The 15,923-nt window shown below is 43.7% G+C and overlaps 1 protein-coding gene across 1 annotated transcript in view; it reads left to right on the top strand.

Annotated features, from left to right (window-relative positions):
* The window catches only part of tei (irregular chiasm C-roughest protein teiresias), a 123,016-nt gene that overhangs the window by 49,116 nt on the left and 57,977 nt on the right, over window positions 1–15,923 (top strand). The gene's annotated exons all lie outside the window — the stretch shown is intronic.

Here is a 15,923-nt window from a genome sequence, read left to right as displayed (position 1 = left end):
GTACTTCGACTGCCAGGAGCCCTGCTCGTGGCATTAACATTTGTATTTTAGCATTACAACTGTAGGACCCACAGTTTTGCGAGGCTTGTGGGCGTTAGAGTTGGTGTGACACCCTTACGAAACGAACTTCACCATTTATAGTTTCCAAGATCACGGCGTTAATACGGACAGACGGACAGACGGAAATGGCTAGATCAGCTGGGCTGGTGATCCCAATCAAGAATATATATACTTTATGGGGCCGAAAACGCTTCTTCGACCAGGGGTTACAGTAATGAGGAACAAAGTAGCTCACACAATGGGAAAAACTTGGATTTTAAGATTACAGTATTTTCGGGAATGCCTATTTGTGCAAGTTCTGTTTTAACCGTTTGTTGCCCCACCTGGAACCTAGCCTTGAGCATCAAATAACTTCTCCTAAACCTTAAACCGACGATAAATTAGTTACAAAATTTGGAAGAGGCAAAGGTTATCAAAGCTGCATCATACGAGTATTTCTTCAACAAGCTTAACTTAGTAAATTAAATTCAAACATACCTTAAGAAATGGGTTTCTGAGAGCCTACTAATTTGAAATTGATGCCCGTTTTCTAATATTGCTCCATGAATAAATATATGGATTGCACACATATGCCGTGTATTTACTTACGGGTATCTCTGCACCAGAATGGCTAAAGCAAACAAAATGGACAGCTCACAATATTGATTGCTGTGCTGTTTTATTGATGAAATAATGAATTTGCCACCGCACAGACCCACAGACATCTGATAATATGGCCAATGTCTGTCGTTGCCTTGGATATGAATTTTCCGACATGATAGCGAAACTTATCGGGCATCGGAGCAAACCAGCTCGAGGTGATGGCCTTGTGTTTGATCAGAAAACGGGCAGGACGTCGCTTATTTGGTTTTCATTTCGTATTGATTCACTGTTAGTCCTGGCATTTCTGGCTTGGCCAAAGCAAATTTGCAGACGCCTGTGACCCATCACCAACAGCCATCCGTTTAAATTATTAACGTATGAGTAATTTTTATGACATATAAACAACAGTCTGGGCTGGGGCACGGCTCCCAGGATCCTTGTTGTTTCTTCTCCGGCTGCTGCTGTGTGTCATGTGTCGTCTCTCCTCGTTTCGGGCTATCCATTTCCCAGACGACCGAGTCCCAGTCCCATGTGGCGCTTCTGGGGAGTGGTTTTTGTGTGCGACAAATGAGTTGTGTGTAATTAAGTTCGGGATGCCCCCAAAGCAGACTCCTAGTTGCCCCGGGAATTCTGGCCGAAAATGGAACTGATAATCTGACTCCCAAGTGCACCGGCTCAAACAATTTTTACCTCCGAGCATTCCTCATTATTCAAACTTTAATTAACACTCGGTGTTTTTTGTTCTCTCTTTAGGTAAGTGCCTTCCTGCTTTTGCGTAAGTCCAAGAACCAAACTCAATCACTAATCACGGTAAAGAGCCGCCCAGCCGCAAAACTTTCGGTCAAAGCCCGGCCTTTAATTTGAAAACTTTGGCATATCCAAAAATAGAATATATGTAGTATATACGTGCGGGAAGAGTCCACAGAGAACCAGGGACCAAACAATTCGAACACTGCATTCCACGCAATGGACGGGCCAAAAATCAAAGCATATTTCCCGGCGTGCCCGACGCAACCGCTAGACCTAGACTCCGTCCGGCAAACCCGTTCCCGTCCGGCCGGCCACATAGTTTAAACAAACTTTTTTGTTTGAAAGCGTAGAACGTGCGGAGCGAAAGGAAAAAATAATCATAAAAAGGCAGAATCCACTATTACATTAAAACAGAAAAATAATTGCGAAAATTTCTCTCCAACTTTTTCAACTTTCTCTGCGTTTTCCCGCACTTTTTTTGCCGCGCCTCTTGTTGTTTTTTTGGTGTCTGAATGGCAGGCAAATTTCTGTTGCCATTTGCCACGCCTCAATGGCGAACTTTAAAACGCGCTGACGACGCTCATTACAACTAATAATGTTAATAATCATTAAAGGAAGGAATTTCAAAATATTTCGGGATTGCCGGCCGCAGGGGAGGTGGGCCCCAAGACTTCTCTTTTCTGGCACTCAAATTGCAAAAATTAAAATACTTTTGCAAACTAATTAAAATTGTGTTGCATACTTTGGGGCCCAGCAGCCAGTCGTCCCTTTTTAAGTTTCCTAAGCCTTTTCCCCCGATACAAGGAAATTAGCCGGCCACCAAGACGTCGATGTCGATGTTCGACTCCAGAATCGATTATTGTGGCTGGTTTAATGGTCCCGCCCGGGCTGAAAACTTTTGCCATTTTTCTTTCTGTTTCCCTTGGGGATGATCGGGCAGCTCAATTGCAGCTTTCCGGGTCTTCAAATATCAACATGGCCGGCTCTTAAAGATGCAGAAATTAAATTCCGCTCCTGAAACCCAATTATCCTTCGGCTGACAACGGGTTTTCGCATCACTGGGCTGGCGCAAAAGTTACAGCATTTTCCCGTGCCCACAGCAAGAGATGTCTCCTGCGGATTATGTGGGATATGGGATATTCGTAGGCCCGCCAGGCTGTCACACTCGCAGGATGCATTAAATTTTATGGACGGAGGGCTCGAGGAAAGGGGCTGCCTGGGCTGGGAGCAAACATCAAACGCGTTAAGCAACTCGAAAGCTCAGCCGAGTGCATGAAATGCGTCGCCTGCCCCTCACTAGAACGCCATTCAACACGCCACGACTTTTGCAGCCAAAGCAAATCAAAAGGAAATAATGGCGCTCTGGCGAGAATCGAGGGGTATCGGGAATCGGAGTAGATGACAGCTACACTGCGGGAAAATGTTGCCTAGCACAGTCATCGATTAAATGGTTCCTCTTGTGTTTTGCCGGGCATATGCAAACTTTCAATATTTGTGGAACATCAAAAAAAAGTGGGTTTAAAATCTTCAAAATTATTAAGAACAAAAGAAAGCCCAAAACATAATATGCAATGAAAATCATACGTGTAATGTGTGTACTAGCTATATTGAATCAAACTAAAACACCTCATCCCGAGGTAAGGGATCGTGACGATCGCACTATCAACATACAAGAGTTCTCGAATTTCAAGAGAGTATGATTCAAAATAACAAAGTTTTAATTTAACTTTCCGAGTAGAAGAGAATATGATTTCATCGATCAATTTTATGATAGCTTTGGAATATAGTTGTTCGATCCGGTCGGTTCTGACATATGAACTATCGTAGGAGAAAGTAGACCTTAGGAAAAGTTTTTAACGAGAGCTTGAAAACTGAGAAAACAACTCGGCTGTTGATGCTGATCAAGAATATATACCAGGGCTCCCATAAAAAAAGGACAGATGTGGAAAAAAAGTCGTATTTCTGAGTGAACCCATAAAATTAAAAGGGATTGTTGACTACTCTTAAGCATTTAAAGCCAAGATTTATGGAGCACTCTCTTATGCTCAAGTCAGTGGTCGTCAGCAGAGTCAGAGCATACAATTACCTATTAGAGTTGTGGTTGCGGTTTCGATTTGCTCAGCAAACCATGTGGATATGTGTGCTCTTCTATAGTGCTTCTGTTGGCAGAATGCTGGCAAAGCGCCGGCAGAGAAAATGATAATTTCTAGAATTATACCATTATTCGTAGAATAAGTTTAAAAATGTAGTGCTATAAATCTACAAGAGTGCGTCGAAAATGTGGTTGAAGACAGAACAGAAGATCTTGTAAGACACCTAAATATTAATATACAAAATATAAATGTCTTGAAGAGCCAAAGGTTCGAAATAATATTGAACTGTGGGCCTAGGCGACTGCCGCTGCATTTCTCTCAGTGCTGCACCCCCACATCCGCCCAAACACTCGCTGGGTAAATGGCGCGCACGAAGTGCTCACATGCACCTGCCAGAAAGCATTCGCTGCGTACTCCCTGGCGGCTGGGATGGGCGGGGAGGAGCCTCTGCTCCTGGATGGATCCTGCTGCCTGAATGCTGATGCCGATGCCGGCAATTAATTAGGATTATGTGTGTCGTCTGAGCAGCGCCTAAAAGCATGCAACACATGTGAGGTGCTCGTTACGGCGCCCGCCTTCCCAGATCCCGTCCCCATCCCGTCCCCATCCCAGCCCATCCACATACCAGAGTCCTGAGTACGGAGATTGCACCGTAACCGTAATGGAGCTGCAGCAGCTTGACTTCCGATGCGTGACATCTACATCCACCGGCTGGCTAAATAGTTTGATTAAGCAAATTTATGGCTGCGCGCTCTCAGGCGCATTTAATGGCGGCTGAAAGGAGCAAACAGAACCCAATCAATCATCGGAATCGCAGCTTGCACATTTTTAATGATGTAACGTCAACTGCTCATTAAAAGCCTTCCACTTGGCTGCCTCTCCCCCGCATCGCCCACCTCTTCAGCATTTCCCAGTGTCTCTGACCGCTTCTTTTGACCATCCTAACGACTTTTTAAGTATTTACACACAATTTGGCTCGGCCAACTTTTATCGCAAGTCTGGGCAAACATTTCTATATTTCCCAGCTCACTTTTCTCTTAAGTTTACGCTTCATTATCCTGCAGTTGTCTGTGGCGAAGTGCAAGTGGCAGGACATCAGCTTGAGGTCTGAGCACCCCTTCACATGTCCTGCGCCCCGGTGCACTCATTTCACCGGGGAACTGTTGGAATGATAAGCCTCCGCCCGTCTGTCTGTCCGTCTGTCCGACTGTCTGACTGTCAGTCCAAAAATTTCCATGTCTCTGGTTCAGTATCTTGTTCTGCAGCGCCTCAAGGTGTGTCACCTGCAACCCGACTGGCTTTCCTGCTTTCTTACAACTTTCTGCATCTGACTTGAGCTGCAGAATTTGTGTTTGCCCGGTCAGATTGCCGTCCTGAGGTGTTGCACCTTTTTCTGAAGTGATATTCCTTGAAAGCGCCCCTTAATGTCTTGTTTTCGGACATCTCATCACACTTGAATGCAGCTCTGAGGGAAAACCTGTCTGATTGCTTACTTCGCAGCTTTTGCAGCTGCTCGAAGGGGGAAAAGCCCGCAAACGGCACGTGCCTGTCTATGCAAACAGCGTAGTATTTCGCCGGAATGAAGAACTAGCTTTGGTCAAATCGACACTTGCCTGGATATATCCTGGCAGCTGCCTTCCTCCGGTGCGACATCAAAGTGAAAGTCACGCATTTACGTGTATTTGCCACTTTGTCTGGCGTTTTTTCCGAACCACTTGCACTCGGCAGATACTGCAAAGCCGGGAGAGTCTGGCTCCACTTTTCCCATTTTCGTCTGGACTGTTGTCTGCCTCATTATGTTTTGCTCAAGCCCCAGCCACCGTCATCGTTTGTCGTGTTCATCTTGGCAATATTTTTATGTAAACAAGCCAAACAGACAGCGCCAGACGAAATTGGCAAATCATCGGATAGACAACAACACAAGGCCAGACGGCGGCTGATGCCCTAACGAACCGAGAGTCCTGGCTTCCTCCAGCCCCTTTGGCTTTGAGCAATTATGATTAATTCTCCGGCCCCATTTCGCCGGCATACACTTGCAAAAATTTGCCATGTCGATCAAGCATCAGCGAAAAAATCAACTATACAAATTTAATTGTTTTCCAAACAGTTTACCTAAAGTTCTTCCTCGAAGTCATTTATAAATATTAAATTGAATTATACACATTTGGTCTAAAGGCATTTCGTATTATATATTCTTACTTTAAATGGGCAGGTATGTTTTTGCCATGTGTAACATTTAAACATCACATCATTGTTGTCTGGCATCAGATCGAATTTCGCAGCAGCCCCGACCTTGATGGTTATTTGTGGGATAGGGAAACGGATGAAGATTTATGGGGGTTATCCAGCCCTTTTCTTCCGGCTTCAAAGATCCCACTTTGCATAAAACGCACATTAAGTTTCGTTAGCTGCCTGGCAGCCGTAAAGTGTGCTTTGTGTATTTCGTTCGGAGCTGGCAACGCCTTGGGTAAACACTCGATCGCAGGACTCAGATTCAGTGAGTCCTTGCTGGCATTCCGGCACTGGCAGTAGTGCCTCGGCTTTTGGAGCTCCGTTTGTTTATTTACGCACATGCGAAGGAGGACTTATTTCATATTCATAGAAAAATTGCAAACACATGTGCTTGGCGAAAGTCCTTGCAGGGTGGGGTGTGTATGTACAGATACACATATGTACTTGGCGAAGGAGAGACAGGAGTAAATCAGCAGCTAAGTAAGTAAAATGCTTCATAAATTGCTTCAAGTGGCGCATCTGGCTGCTGGCAGCTTTCTCAGGCGTAGTGTCCTGAACCAAGGACTCAGGACCCTGCCGCCTCTGAGCCGCCATACACCAAATATGCACCCCCAGCCACTGCCTTTATCCTTCGCTGGCTTCCGCTTTAAAGCATATCATCGTGCATAAATCTAAATCAGAGCGCAAATACAAGAAACACAAATGAGAATCAGACGCATCATGATGAATCCTTACACATCCTTGCTCCCCCAAAGTCTGTGGCAAATCCAGGAAAGCGTAAAATTTACGCACAGTCTCCAGAACCTCGCAAGATATTTGAACTTAAATGTTTTTGATTTTCAATGCCTTGCCGGATATGTATTTTGACAATATTTTCCCGGATGCCAGACCCATCTCAGCCCCTGCCGCCCCGGGCATAACTCAAACAATTGCGACAGATTTCCGAAAGGATTTCAGCCTTAGGAGCTGCTCGACGTTTTCTTTATTTATGTGTGAATGTGCTTAAATATACGTTTTGCAGGCAGTTAATAAGCGGAACGTGTTGATAATTTTTGCCCGGGTCCTCGATTTGGTTGCTTGTTCGGGCTTAATTGCTTGTAACATTTAATGGAAAATTAATAAGTTGAGAAATGTGCAAAGGAAGTTCGGACAATTTCATTTTAGGTCACTCCAAAATGGGTCAGTGATTTTTCGCTTGGGCGGAAAGTTTCCTTTATTGAATTAATTTTGTTTGGAGCCGAGTTGCTTAGATGGAGATAATAAATTTAATATAAAAGGCCCGACAAAGGCCGGCATTTAGGGAAAGTTTACTGTTACTCATTGGGACTAAAATGCATTTCCACTTGAGCGCCGAAAAGTATGACAGGGCAAACACTACCGAACTCGACCGCAAACATGCACCTAATTGCCGCCCACTTACCTGGCACCCCAGCTTAATTATCATTCGGGGTCGCCCGGCTGCTCCAGGACAAGTTCTTCGGTTCGGACCACTGCATCGATCAACACTTGGCTCCAGTCTCTTATTACATAATTGCGCCTAATGACATGCAACGAAATTACCTAAAATTCAATTTCCGCACTGCCAGCCCTGGCCACAGGACACACACAAAAGCCAGAATGGGATAATTATGACCCTGACAGTCCGACTGTCAGTCAGTCATTTCGTTCCGCTCGGCTCAAAGCCCGTTTTCCTTGGCCATCTAATTGATATTTAATGCTGAGCACAAGCGGCTGCACTGGCTGAGCCGGATGAAAATTATGATATTTAAATGGAATGATTAACCCTACACGGGCACATTCTGATGCACATGCACCTGCTTTGCGGCTTAATTAATCACCTGGCATGCAGCCGTAATTAGAGCCACTTTGATTTATGCTGTTTTGCGGCAATTATTCAGAGCCGAGCTGGGTGCCAAAAAAGCGAGCCACAAATTGAAAACTGTGTCAGAAGAACACAGGCAGAAGCGCCAGAGGGTCCTTGGACATTTGAAGAAAAACAGAACTTTTCCGGCGCCAGACATTCAACCACTTTTCCGACTGCTTCTGTGTTATGTGCTCATGATTTATTATTTTACAGAGCGGAAAAAAGGGACTCCACCTCCCTGCGCTTTTTTCTGCCAGTTCATTTCTAATGTGCGAAATGACCCAGTGACAAATTGTAGAGCCAAGTTTTGGAAGCTTCCGATTGTGTGTCATTCGGATGAAACTACACTCGGAATAATGCAATTTCCAGATTCTTTGTCCTTTGAAGTTGGCAACAGACCATTTATTTTACAGATCCTTTGCTTCTTTCGAGCGTGTTTTCGAAGACAACTACTATACATAACCGCAGAATGGAAATTCTGTGTTGTGAATTGCATGATGATCTCATCAGAGAGACAGGATTTCTTACATATTAATATTATTTTAACAAAAATATTTTCTATGTTTTAAATGAGACCTCCTGAAATTTTCATTTTATATGAATTTCACTTATTTCGGCTTGTGTATGGGGTGAAATTGGTCGGGAAACCGGGAAACACCCACTCGCGGTTTTCCTTGTGGCCTGTTTAACTGGACACTTGTCGACCGAAATTTATGTGGACTTTCTCCAAGATTTATGTTGGCAGAGGTCTGGGCGTGGCTCTGCCAAATATCGATAAATTATTGGCACAATTTTCAGTACTCGCTGTCTTCGAGCAAAAATTAAATTATTTTTGAACTCACTGCCCCGCTGAATGAACTTCAAAGCCTTGGTTGTCCGGCTGCATTTATAATAAACTTAAAATTTGTTTGTGCTGCTCATAAATCATTTAAACATGCCTCGTTAAAAATCAATTTCCCGACCGAAATCAAAAATTCATCTGTACATTTCCGAATTTTTTACCCGAATATTTCAACGCAATTTGAATGCAAATACTTTTGACGTCATTATTGAGAGCGTTGGCAGCCATTTAATCATGCTCTCCGCAGCTCAGCAGAAAAATATGCAGATGGATCTTCCTGCCCCTCCCTGAATTTTCCATTTCCCCTCCCATTTTCCCCGCTTTCCTTCTATGTTTGGGCTTTGCCGCAGTAATTTCTTTTGGCTTTTGAGCGTGGAATGCAAATGCCGAGCGAAAGTAGTTTAGAATTTTGCGGCTCGTTCGAGGGATGTTTTCTGCGGTTTTGGGGCGCAGCGAAGATAGAAGAGGCTGGGGACCAGGACCAAGTAGACATGATATTAAAATTCAATATGTTAATGAGAAACGGTCGCCAGGTGGAAGATGTATCCCTTCCCGAAGGTCAGACAAAAACTTTGTTAAGCTGTCGTGGGATATTTAAATTTGTTGCCGGAATGCGATTGCTGAATAGTAAGTTAACGACTCCGACTGCCAACTGGGGCTACTGGAGAAGGTATAAGTCCATTTCCAATTCCATCCATGTACAGATGTTTTTTCTATGCAAATGGAGGAATTTATGCATAATTTGAGGTAATTAAATTTATTCCATAATTATTTCAACTCTATTGGCTTATTAAGCATTTTATTCTACAACAATTTGGCTTGTTTTTTCGTTGACACATCTGTAAATCAATTCGTGACAGCTAATTGCCATTTCCAGTTCATTGGTGTCTAATATGCTTAATTAACAAGCGACATAAATTAAAACGTGACCAAGCAATGTCAAGTCAAAAACAATAATCACATTAAGGGCATGTAATGAGGTTATCAACAGGTTTATTGATGCCCGATTGAAAAAAATTAAACAATTGTTTGACCTTATGTAACACAAATTTAAAAATAAAATAATATCACAGGAAAAAAAATATAAGTTGAATTATAAACATGTTTTTTCCATCTTAAAGATACACAAAAGTACCATCGACTGCTCGTCCAACCATTCGTTTCCTATTCATGTATTTTATGCTTTTATTAACGTGAAAGAAATGGTACCACAATGGCAGCGAAAAAGAAGGAATTCATTTGTCAGGACGCTAAAAAACTGACACTAAATAAAATAAAGCAGACAACAAAAGGGGAATCGAACCAATCGAATCGAAGCGGGCGGCGGTAAAAAGTGCAATCGCTTTGAAATGCCTTTACCAGGGTCGGGCGGATATGGCCTTTGGCGGAAATCCGTTTAATTTGCAAAATGCCAACAATGCCAGCGCAATAAATGTGACAAAAGCAGAGTCAAAGCTGCAGAATACCACAAAAAGTTGTGAAATCAGCAGAGATGGCAAACACCAGTGGCATGCCTCCCATTAAAGCGTTCCAGCGAATTTAGAATGCATATATAATTCATTCGATTGCCATTTTTTAGCTGTTTGCCATGTCAACAGGCAGTGGGCAATAAAATATTATTACCGCGGAAACGGATGGCATTTTCTATTTTTTGCCGGCAAACAACCATGTTGGTTTGATACTCACTTGTATAGGATTTTTTTCTCGAAATATTTCTTAATCAATTTCTATTTTGGATGAAAATGATTTGCAAGTGTTTAATTTTGGGATTGGTATAAGAGATATGGCTTGAGCATAAAAATTTGAAATGTTTTTTGATGAATAATTAATGAATAAGTTGATGTTTTCAATAACGCTTTTAATTCAATTTTATTGAAATTAGTTTTCTCTTTTTACCGTACAATTTGTAAGATTTTATTGAACTGTCAACTTTTGAGGCCAGAATCGATGGAGAAGTCACTGAACGCTCTTGGACCATTATTCATCTATGCAAAAAATCAATGCGTTGGTCTGCCCACCGCCTTTGTCGTTGTTTTTTAATGGATGACACTACAAAAGTGGGAGTTGCAGGCGAGGGCGGCCCCAGCCACGCCCCACACCGGGAGAAATCGGGGTGTCAGGGAAAGGATTCGCAGCAGCCAGACAAAGACTGTGGGCCCACCCAGCATTGCGTCTTGTTTAATTTGTGGGCCCCACTGACAGAGAATGCATATGCATAATATTTTATACGAGTTTCCCCATTTATGCAGTGTTTTCTCCCTTTTTTGGCGGGTGCGACAGTCGTCGTGGGGCGACATTTCCATGTTGTGTCTGCCGTGTTGTTATGCCAGTGATTGTTCGTTGCTGCATGTTGTTCCCTTTATTGTTATATAAATAAGCTATAAATTTCGCCGGGAAAGCAATGCCCACAACACTGGGGCCAGACAGAGATATTTATAGAAAATTGTGATATTTTTTAAGGCGCACTGCACGCACTGAAAAAGGCAGACATTTTTATTTGCGTTGACAAATTGAACGGGGTTGGAAGACACGCTTAAGCTTTCGATAATTTAACCAGACACTTACTTTTTTGCAAAGGCTTTCTTAATTTGATTAGTTCTGCCTAGACAGCTATAAATCAAGTCTGGATAAGCCGGAGTGACATCCCCGCAGTGCTGAATCTGGGACAACAGCCCGAACTCTGGGATCTCCGCCCTCTAAGCCCGGAAAATCCCCCATATTAAATGCTCTGGCGTTTCGCGGCGGGTTGTGCAACTCAATTTAACGCTTAATGGCGAGAGCCCCTTCCCCGTTTGGTAATCCCGAGTGCCCACGGTCGTATCTCCCTGCATCTCCGGCCCAGGACACCCTCGTCCGAGCATCCCCTGTGCATTATGTAAGCAACACGTGGCACCTCCTCACGCCTCCCGAGTCGCGCTAATAAAGGTAATTTCACCGCCCACCCAACAACTTTTCAATGTCACCGGGATGACAAGTTGGGCGGTTGTAATTTGCATGACAAGGCGACGGGACTGGGTTCAAAATGCGTCCATTTGTTGGCTTTGACAGTTCCTAATTGCATGTGTGCACTCATCGAATCCTGATAAAAGAAATTAAGGTGCTAGAACACGTGTCTCATTTCGATTTATGCAGATGTCCCCCGTCAATAAATCTACACTCATAAATGCCAAAATACATGCGGATATAAATCCTCATTATGCCCTGTGCAAACTAATTAAATTCCATTTCTGGTTTTTAATTTAATTTTTACTGTTTCGTTTGTTTTCCTCCTTTTTCTTTTTTAATTGTGGTCAGGTATTTTTTAATAAGCCAGTAATTTTGGCGCATTACTTAATGTAATTCAGCCCAGTGGTATTAATAATAGCCCCCGAGCAAAGTCCGCATCAAAAGTAAATCCCATCACGAAAATCCTTTTTCGGAGTTAAGCCTAGATGATAACAGTCACTTAAGTTATATGATATACCATTAATTATGATTTGCTTTCGGCTGTGAATAGAGATAGAAACTAGAACTATTGTGAGATAAATTAGCTGCAAACAGCTAGACAAAGTGTGTCATATTTAAATGTTAAAATATTGAAATTGGGTATTTTATAGTTGGTACTCTACAGCACAGTCCCCACAGGACCTTTATTGTTTTGCAATATGCAAATATATAATTTTTTACGTTTTTTCCAGTTGTGTTTTTCCATGTTAATTTGCCGCTATTGTTTGTGTCTGTGTGCGGAATATTTTTTGCGGCAAATTGAAATATATGACAACCTCTTTTTGTGCATATTTATCCCTTTTTTACACTTTCCGACCTCCTCGTCCCAGTGCAGAATACCGCAGCTTTATTGCATAAATGTGGCGATTTAATTAATATGCTTAATGAGTTGCAATTAAACACACATAAATAGTGCAGAAGAAAACATTGGTGTTCGAAATGGGGCTGAGTTGGGCAAAGCAAACAAAGAAAATTAGCAAAAATGTGTAGCAAATTAAGAGAGTAAACAAATAGAGTGGAAAACCTGAATTAAATCAGACCAAAGGGGTGCCACATGGAGGTTAATTAAATCAAAGTGGGTTTTAATAGCCTGGACCCGAATGAATATAAAGGGCACAAGTAGCCAAGTAGCGGATCGTTATAGGGCGGCTGATCCAGATTTCTTCTCGGCGGGAGAGTCGATTCCAAGGACCAGCATCTGGCCGCATCCATCCTTTCGATTCAATTTCATTTCCATACCGCCAATCCTATCTTCCTGTTGTGCCAGGCTTGTTTTCCACCGTTTTTTCCCTGGGTTTTGGGTACCCAGTTGCGTAAGTCGTTCCCAGCCACGGCCTGCCGACTTTGCATTTGGCAATCAAAAAAATTGATTAGAACCGAAATGGCAATCGCTGGCGGCTCAGAGCGGGGCTGGCCAGGATTTCCTCCCGCCCAAACACAATCGCACCCCGGACACTGGACAGTGGACACCGAAAGCTGGAGATGGGTGCGGCCAATTGGCAAAATGGTAGCCTGCCCGGCAAGAAAAAATGCTGGCAAAATAAACTCCGACTCCGAACGAAAAATCTGAACCCGCAACCAAAGCCAAAAGCAAAACTATGCAACCGAGTTGCTCTGCCTCGGTCCGAAACTATTTTTTGGGTCTATTTTGAGGTTGGGCTGGGCACATCATCAATATGAAACAGGGGGACATGCATAATCGGGCGGATGGCCGCCAGTGGGCTGCATTTATGCGCTGCTTTGCCCGGATAGGAAATCCCGTCCAGACAGGAATTTCCAAATTCCATGGCGGGATTTGGGGATTCGACGCGGGAATAGGATGCACCAGTCACGTTGTTTTGGTGTTTTCGGTTCGTTGGCGGTCGGCAAAGATAATACACGAAAAAATTGGCTGCCAGTCTGGCCAAACGGAGCGGGAGGATACCAAAACAGGGTTTGGGGAGGTTGGCAGCGAGATATCTTGCAAATCAAATTAAATCAGGGCCTAATCCTTGGAGATGAGCTCCCACTTCAAGTGGCAAACGACCAACATTTGTCCTCATGAAGCCCCTTCCTCAAGCTCATTAAATCCGCCGGCAATCCCACCAGACCAAAGGATCTCCAGCTCCGGCGGTGTACGTGACTATTAATTAGAGCAGTAAATATTGTGTCTGTTCATGTGCGATTACAAGTAGACGGGGATGAGTCGGGGGTGTCGCGCCCCAGAAACGGGCTCTACTCCTTCTGGGTGGGCGGATACTCCGCTGTTGTTGAGCCAGTATTATGATAATTCGCTGTGGGCCGGCGGTGTCAAAATTGTATTTATTCTGGCCAAGACAAACAGTGCGTGTGCGTAGGTACTTACTGACGCACATGCAGATATGCGAATTCGATTATGAATTGCGGTGACCTTTAATCCTCCACTGAACACATTTGTGTTCTATCAAGAACGACAAGGTGGTGCTTTCCTAAAATATTGCTCTATTACTTGACTTTCTGGGTAATTATACGGGGAACATTAACGCGACTTGAAGGCCCAGCACCATCTTTCGTTCTTCCTTGCTCTTCTACTCCAAATTTTCAAACCACTGCCTATTCATGCTTGCAAACTTCTTAACTATACCAACACTATTGTTCGAATTTGTTCCAAGGAATACCTTTAAAAGCCGATAAAACTATCGTATTGTACTACAAACGCTTTCATGCTCTTAATATTTAATGAAACTCACCCTGTTTGCAAACTGTTGTCTTTGTTTTGGTCTGATTGCATTAATTAAATGCTCTGCACACAGTTACAAAGAGTTCTCTGGCAAACACACAATCGCCTGCAGAGGGATGTGGGACCCCGTCTTCCCCGTCAAAGATTTCTGGGAGTTTACAAAAAGTTAGCTACAACTTAACATGCCAAGATTTGACTACCAGAAACTTTTGTCATACCACACACGCCAGAAAGAAGAGCACTAAACGAAGTTGTAATCTCCGAGCTTCCAGTTCTCCCCTTTAAGGGGAAACATCCACCCCATTTTGGCTCGAACAATGTGCACTGGGTAGGCGGCCCTTCAGTTAATTATAAATACATTTATGTCGCCTCGAGGCCAAATTAAAGCATGGGAATCCAATATCGATCAAGGAAAGTTCTATGGGAACAGGGCCTTCAAGCCGGCTAATGCTGACAAACTGCAGCTTTGGCACAAAATTGTTGCAGAAATTTATTATTGGCTTAACGGAGCGTTGGGATGGGGCGAAGGGGAGAAGCTGAGTGCACTTTGGCGCTGAGGAGCGTGGGTTATGCACCCACCCACCCAATCCACCCACCCACTTCATCCCTTGACCTGGCCGAAAGCCCCTGTGGGAAGGTGGGAAGCGTCATCTCCATCTACGTGACTGGGAAATTTCTGCTGGCGAGTCTGCTGCCATCTCGCCAAAGTAAAAAGGGATAAGGCTATCCCAGCGAGGGGTACAAGCCACTAGATACCCCGAAAATATACTTTATGACATAAAGCCGAGGAGTTATCGTGCTGCAGCACAAATGCCAACTGATGGAGCTAGTCTAAGGGAGATAAATTGTGAGATGTCGAATTTATAGCTTAAGGTTTTATGGTTGCATGTCTCAAATCTTGGATTGCCGTGGCTGAAATATTTATTAAAAAATCTTCCTATTTCACTATCAGTTTTATCGATTCACGTTGAATAAATTCACAAATACGACCTCAAGTCTATTGTAATTTTAGTTCCACTACAGACATAACCTAACATATTTCATGTTTGCTTTACGAGGACGAAGTCTTTCCTAGGCGAAGGAATATAAACCCTCGACCACTTTCGCAGAGCTCTTTCCCTGCGTACCTCTCCAAATTTGTTATTTCTAACGAAAATAATTTTTAATTAAAAAAACAATTAATAGCCGGCAAAGTGCGACAAGACAACAGTGGCAATTAGCAAATTTCAGCAGCACACACGCCGGCATTTGTTAATAAAAGTGGTGTCCTCCTGGCTGCTCCGTTGTCGGTCGGATGGTCGCTAGTTGGCTGCTGACGCCACTTTAGCCAGCGACTTGCCCAATTACTATAACAACGGCGGGGTGAAGCGGGGAAGTGAAAGGGCGGGCAGGACGAAGTGTGGCATTCAAATGGCATGCCGCAGGACACACCGACACCAGCACTCGTCCTTGCATCGCATCGCACTCGCACTCACTCACACATGCAGGTTGGCGGGCGAACGGAAGAGCCAACTCAAAGTTTTTTCATATCCTGTGAAAATTATTATGCGCTTTTGTGAAATAGTCGAAGCCAGCGGCCAAAAGCAAATGTTTGTACTGCTGCTGCAGCTCTGACCAGGAGAGGGGGGACCGGACCCCACCCAGGATTCGACAGTTGGCATCCTTGACTCCGGCGTTCGAAACTTTTGTCAAATTAGTTTTTTCCTTTCTCTCCCTGCTTTTGTGTGGCTTCAACAGCTTGTGGACAACGATGTCAGCGTTGGTTTTAATCATTATCTGTCCTTAGCCAGGACTTTCGTGCACATGTATGCGTTTTGG

The sequence above is a fragment of the Drosophila suzukii genome, chromosome 2R (genome assembly GCF_043229965.1).
Source record: "Drosophila suzukii chromosome 2R, CBGP_Dsuzu_IsoJpt1.0, whole genome shotgun sequence".
NCBI lineage: Eukaryota > Metazoa > Arthropoda > Insecta > Diptera > Drosophilidae > Drosophila > Drosophila suzukii.
This window is presented reverse-complemented; position numbering and strand designations above follow the sequence as displayed.